This window comes from Salmo salar, chromosome ssa04, assembly GCF_905237065.1.
Source record: "Salmo salar chromosome ssa04, Ssal_v3.1, whole genome shotgun sequence".
Taxonomy (NCBI): Eukaryota; Metazoa; Chordata; class Actinopteri; order Salmoniformes; family Salmonidae; genus Salmo; species Salmo salar.
In genome coordinates, this window is record NC_059445.1 from 32,652,769 (window position 1) to 32,659,947 (window position 7,179).

General features: G+C 45.0%; 1 long non-coding RNA gene across 1 annotated transcript; it reads left to right on the forward strand.

Moving 5' to 3' along the window:
• The first annotated feature begins 4,638 nt into the window (after positions 1 to 4,638).
• Positions 4,639 to 6,033, forward strand: LOC106602844 (uncharacterized). Its single transcript, XR_006769597.1, has 2 exons — positions 4,639 to 4,726; positions 4,802 to 6,033. It is a non-coding gene; the product is annotated as an uncharacterized lncRNA (long non-coding RNA).
• The last annotated feature ends 1,146 nt before the right edge of the window (positions 6,034 to 7,179 follow it).

Here is a 7,179-nt window from a genome sequence, read left to right on the forward strand (position 1 = left end):
AGTATATCCTGCACCGGTTCTACGCACCAGGTCTCCAGTGCGCCTCCACAGCCCAGTACGTCCTGTGTCTGCTCCTCGCACTCTCCCTGAAGTGCGTGTCCCCAGTCAGGTACGTCCTGTGCCTGCTCCCCGCACTCGCCCTGAGGTGCGTGTCACCAGTCCGGCGCCACCTGTGCCGGTTTTACGCACCAGGTCTCCAGTGCGCCTCCACAGCCCAGTGCGTCCTGTGCCTGCTCCCCGCACTCGCCCTGAAGTGCGTGTCACCAGTCTGGTGCCACCTGTACCGGCTCCACGCAGTGGGCCTCCAGTGCGCATTCCCAGTCCAGTACGTCCTGTGCCTCTTCCTCGCACTCTTCCTGAAGTGCGTGTCCTCAGTCAGGTATGTCCTGTGCCTGCTCCCCGCACTCGCCCTAAGGTGCGTGTTACCAGTCTGGCGCCACCTGTGCCGGCCCCATGCATCAGGCCTCCAGTGCGCCTTCCCGTTCCAGAGCTTCCAGCGACGGTCCCCAGTCCAGAGCTTCCAGCGACGGTCCCCAGTCCAGAGCTTCCGGCGACGATTCCCAGTCCAGAGCTTCCGGCGACGTTTCACAGTCCGGAACCTCCAACGACGGTCCACAGTCCGGAGCCTCCTGAGACGGTCCACAGTCCGGAACCTCCTGAGACGGCCCACGGTCCGGGACCTCCTGAGACGGCCCACGGTCCGGGACCTCCAGCTTCAAGGCCAGAGTCTTCTTCTGCATTGGTGCCCAGTTCAGGCACAGTGTTCAGCCTGGGTCCATGGCTGGATCCGCAGGATGAGCGGGTTCTTTGGCCCGCACCAGAGCCGCCCCCGATACTGGTGGATCTGTGGGATGAGCGGGTTCTTCATCCCGCAGCAGAGCCACCACCGATGCTGGCGGATCCGCGGGATGAGCCAGTACTTTGCCCCGCACCAGAGCCACCACCGCCGCTAGACAGCCCCCCTAACCCTCCCTTTTTGTTTCAGGTTTTGCGGTCGGAGTCCGCACCTTTGGGGGGGGTATTGGGTACTGTCACGTCCTGACCATAGAGAGCTCTTATTTTCTATGGTAGAGTAGGTCAGGGCGTGACTGGGGGGTTAATGTAGTTTATATTTTCTATGTGGGGTTCTAGTTTAGTTTTTCTATGTTTGGGTGATTTGTATGATTCCCAATTAGAGGCAGCTGGTAATCGTTGTCTCTAATTGGGGATCATACTTAAGTAGCATGTTTTCCACCTGTGGGTTATGGGATATTGTGTTTATGTGTAGTTGCATTGTCGTCACGGTTCGTTCATTCTTTATTGTTTTGTAATTTTTCTAAGTTTCACTTTGTAATAAATTATGTGGCACACTACTCACGCTGCGCCTTGGTCCGATCATTATTACAAAGAACGTGACAGACTCACAGCTGTAGTCAGTGCCAAAGGGGCTTCTATGTACTGACTTAGGGGTGGGAATACTTATGTAAAAGAGATATTTCTGTATTTCATTAAAACATTTAAAAATACATGTTTTTACTTTGTCATTATGGGGTGTTGTGTGTCGATGGGTGACACAACAAAAATCTATTTAATCAGTTTTGAATTCACGCAGTAACACAACAAAATATGGAATAAGTCAAGGGGTAGGAATGCTTTCTGAATTCTTTCCATTAGATTATGTGTTTTATAAAATGAATGAAAAAAATAAATGTATGATAAAATCTGGAAACCTTACATTGACCATCTTGAGGAGTGTGACATTTCCTAACAGACATAATGGTGTTTGAATTTTATATGTACACTGAGTGCTCTTTCAGAGGGTGAATGGGCAAGACAAAATATTTAAGTGCCTTTGAAAGGGGTATGGTAGTAAACTGAGCAAAAAAAGAAACGTCCTCTCACTGTCAACTGCATTTATTTTCAGCAAACGTAACATGTGCAAATATTTGTATGAACATAAGATTCAACAACTGAGACATAAACTGAACAAGTTCCACAGACATGTGACTAACAGAAATGGAATGTGTCCCTGAACAAAGGGGGGGTCAAAATCAAAAGTAACAGTCAGCCACCAGCTGCATTAAGTACTGCAGTGCATCTCCTCCTCATGGACTGCACCAGATTTGCCAGTTCTTGCAGTGAGATGTTACCCCACTCTTCCACCAAGGCACCTGCAAGTTCCCGTACATTTCTGGGGGGAATGGCCCTAGCCCTCACCCTCCGATCCAACAGGTCCCAGATGTGCTCAATGGGATTGAATCCCATTAAGCACGTCCCTGTAGCGCTGTCTTAGGCGTCTCACAGTACCGACATTGCAATTTATTGCCCTGGCCAAATCTGCAGTCCTCATGCCTCCTTGCAGCATGCCTAAGGCATGTTCACGCAGATGAGCAGGGACCATGGGCATCTTTCTTTAGGTGTTTTTCAGAGTCAGTAGAAAGGCCTCTTTGGGTGTCCTAAGTTTTCATAACTGTGACCTTAAATGCCTACCGTCTGTCAGCTGTTAGTGTCTTAACGACCGTTCCACAGGGGCATGTTCATTAATTGTTTATGATTCATTGAACAAGCATGGGAAACAGTGTTTAAACCCTTTACAATGAAGATCTGTGAAGTTATTTTGATTTTTTATGAATTATTTGAAAGACAGGGTCCTGAAAAAGGGACGTTTCTTTTTTTGCTGAGTTTAGGTGTCAGGCGCACCTATTTGTGTCAAGAACTACAACGCTGCTGGGTTTTTCACGCTCCACAGTTTCCTGTGTATATCTAGAATGGTCCACCACCCAATGGACATCCAGCCAACTTAACACAACTGGGGAAGCAATGGAGTCAACATGGGCCAGCATCCCTGTGGAACACTTTCGACACCTTTCAGTCCATGCCCGACGAATTGATTCTGTTCTGAGGGCCAAAGGGGGTGCACCTCAATAATAGGAAGGTGTTCCTAATGTTTTTTTATCTGTATGGAAAGGGGAGGCTACTGTGTGTTTTTCTACCTTCATGGACAGGGCATGTTGTGGTGTGTATCAGGTGTTGTGGTTGTGCTGTTGTCATGCTGTTTGTGTTTATTTTTGTCTTTTTTATCAAAGATAAAATAAATAATTATGTTGGATATAATGTTTCATGTAATTATAATTTTGTTCATCATGATCAATGGCTCTATTCAAACTGTAAAGCTTAAGTCTTACAGATTCCACTGGAGAAATGTAGAGGTCATTTCCCATTGAGCCAACGTAAGCAGTCGGGGTGTGCCGATTTTGTCATACTTGTATTCGCAATCGTAACCGTTTATCACACTTGATACTTGTAATCGGATTTACTCGTGGTCGGAAAACCCGGAAGTGTGCTTTAAATGCCGGTAAAGCCTATACCTCAAGTGCGCATTACTCCGCTATCACTCAGATCACATTGTTATGTTCCTTCACTCATTCACACGTAAATGACCCTGACAGATGAAAATGCACGTTAGGGCTATTTACTTACTTAGTCCTATTCAATTATCAACGAAATAGGCTAATACAGTAAATAGACTAATGCATGGCTGGCTACTACTGCCTGCATTTACTCCAGACAGATTTAGATGAAGGTAGGATAATTAACTTTACCCATATATGGGTTCACTTTAGAGAGGAGCAAAATTTCTCTCCTGACAATTATGCCACAACATTTGATCAATCAAAATAAACTACATTTGTCATTTTATTTTCTAATGATCTGTAGCTCAGTAAACATGCCTGGGCGAGAATAAATAATAATAGCAAGAAGCATGGACTTGGATCAAGACGTAACAACAGACATTGTCAACAATAGAATAATTATACAGACAGACAAAGGAGGGCTACTAAACAATGCCAAGTAGACAGACAAAAACAACCCTATGGCCTCAGCAAAGTCTACAGAAAATAACTAGATTGAACAACAATGACTAGCAACGGATTCTGATTCATACATGATGTTTGGAGAAGGGGAGACTTGTGCCCTGAGATGAGTGGCTGAGTGATAGGTGTCTGTCTGAGGAAATGAGAGCAGAGGGAGAGCGGCTTGTTCTAATCCAATCTCGTTGCAGCAGGCTCAACCGATACCTCGCCCGTTTCTTTACAAGCAGAAGAACTAGCCAATAGTTGTTTAGAGCACACAGCGCTTCACACTGAGTGAAAGAGAGATGTGTGCTGGCAGCTGAAATTCGTTTTTTTCCGATCACGGATAATACAAAAAATACTTGTCATAATCGTATTCCAAAAATTCAGCATATCCGTTATGATACTTGTTTTGTCCAAGTACTCGGCACACCCCTAACAAGCAGCTCTTGTCGTGAATGCAGTCTCCTGCTGTAAAGCTGAATTTCCATGATGCGGATTGAATAGGGCCCCTAGTGATTGAAAATAAATCTATGACGATGGTGGAATGTTTTTAAAGACAAACCAACACTTTATTTTGCTAGCCTTTTCCAATAGATATTTGTGGTTGTAATAATAGATTTTTAGGCAATATGTTATTTTGATTTATGTATTTGCAGTTTTTAGGGATTTCTGTGTCTTTTATCAACTGTTTTGAATATCGACATCATTGTTTCAAGAATTGCATTCAAGCAATTAAGAAATGTCTCTCTCTCTCTCTCTCTCTCTCTCTCTCTCTCTCCTCTCTCCTCTCTCTCTCTCTCAGGCAATCCAGGACATCACGCGGAACCAGGATGTCACCCCAGAGGAGATTGTGTCGCTCATATTCGAGAAGATCGACATCAACGGAGAGGGTAAGAGTCCAGGAGTCTGTCTTCCTGGAGGTTATTGTGAGTTGACCCCTGACCTGTCCCCTCCTCCCCCCTCAGGTGAGCTGACCCTAGAGGAGTTCATCGAGGGGGCGAAGGGTCACGACGACATCATGGAGATGCTGAAGAAGATGATGGACCTCACACCCGTACTCATCATCATCGTCCAAGGAATAGTAGTCTGAGAGAGACCAGGCCAACCACCGCCATAGCCACTATGTACACCTGTGACCGGGGAGAGAGATGACATAAAGACTTAAGTCCATTACAAACATTTACCCCACAAACTAATAATTGTGAGATTTGCCCGCACAACGGACCTGAGGGAATGCGTTACCTTATGAAACAAGACTGTTGTTCCCCAATGAGGGTTCTATGTCACACTGCCAGGTCTGGGGGTGGACAATGTAGCCCGTACGTAGTGGACCCTAGGAAGAGAAGCAGCTAACAGGGTTCCGAATAACTAATTAATAAATAGTCCCAGACTGCTGAAGACTGAGGCATCCAGTCCTGTACTGCAGCCCACTAACCACACACAGATGAAGGGATGGATGAAGGGAGGAAGACATTGAGAGACCCTTCTTCAACACCATCACAACAAACAAACTGAATGAAAGAGAACATTTAAAGGGACCGCTATGGAGAGCAGTAAAGATACCATCTTCACATTCTACATGTTTGTGTTTGCTCTCTGACCACTCAGCAAGATGAACACTTGGATTGTGAGAGAGAGAGAGAATTCTCTATCATAAATCATCACTATAGGGCCAGGAGTTTACCTGACCATTTGACCGCCACAAGGAGATGCTTTGGGCTTTAATTATAGGCTATGTTCAGGAGTCAGGTCACATGGTCAGGTAAAGGTTTTGTCTCTAATCATCTCCTCTGTAGGTATGATCATAAACAGGCGCAGATAGAGACCCTAGGGGTTCTGAAGTGCCTGCCCTTTTTCCCTCCTTTTGATTGGTGGAATCACTTTGTTCTTTTTTTCCCAGCCCTTTCCCCCTCTTTTGACACGAGGAGTTCCGAGAGCGTCATGTTGCCATTTTTATTTACTCTGCCATTTTTAAAGTCACGCACCCTCCTCCCGTCCTTGACTTTTCCTTAATAAGTCTATATAACACAGAATCTTATTATCACAAACAGAATTTGTGTTATAAGAGGTTTTAAGAGGTCATTTCTTGTCCCTGCCCCTCATTCACCACCAGTCATTCACACTCTGTCAGCCTGCCCAGCTGATGGCCCATCGAAACTGCACCTAAACTATATCGAAACTAATTTCACACATATAATAATAGAATTAGCCTAAAGACAAGATTACATTGACAATAGTCTGATGGGTGACTATATTATCAATTGTCAAATTGTATATGAAGAGATGGGCGCAGCTTGGAATTGACACAGAGGCAGGGAGCGCTAAAAAGTCACTTTTTTAAACCCTTCTGCAGAGTTACATGCATGTAAGATGTTTTGATTTCTATATAGTATTAGAAAGAGCAGATTCTGCAGTTTCTTATACAATTACCTTTGTCAAATAATGCTGCAAATTTACTGTACATACACAGTTTATTAGGTACACCCATCTGGTACTGGGTCGGGACCCGCCTTTGCTTTCAGAATAGCCTGAATTCTTCGGGGAATGAATACTACAAGTCGGAAACTTTCCACAGGGATGTTGATCATGCTGACGCGATGGCATCATGCAGTTGCTGTAAATTGGACAGTGGTACACCCGCCTGTACCATTGACATCAGGCAGGATGAGTCCATGGACTCATGCTGCTTACGCCAAGTCCTGACTCTGCCATCAGCACGACGCAACAGGAACCGGGATTCGTCGGACCAGGCAATGTTTTTCAACTCCTCAATTGTCCAGTGTTGGTGATTGCGTGCCCACTGGAGCCGCTTCTTCTTGCTGGTAGGAATGGAACCCGGTGTGGTCGTCTGCTGCAATAGCCCATCTGTGAGGACCGACGAGTTGTGCATTAGCCTACAACGTGTGATGGTTTTTTGCTGAAAATGAAGGCCTATGCAAAACAATTAATAATGGTGAATTTGGCAAAAGGAGAAGTAGAACACTTTGAATTCAAAACCTGCTCCATCAAAGGTCTGTGCACGACCCTGATCATGAATCTCTATTATCAATCTAGTCCAGTCTTTCAGGTCTTCGGTTTGTTATGTTTGCTCGGTGCACACACACGTCTCTATCATATCTATCTCTATCACTATCTACTAATCATAGTAGTCATCATTGGACTAGCTAGCAACATGACAGAAGTAAAAAATCAGAAGTAGGCTTTCAAGATCATATCATGATTTTCCAAACATTTTGGAGGCAAAGTAGACTACTACAGTGTATGATTTATATGGTGTGAAAGGTGTGACTACAGTGTGACTCTGTAGTTCATTACTTCCTGTATGTTTCTCAGTTATCTGTAA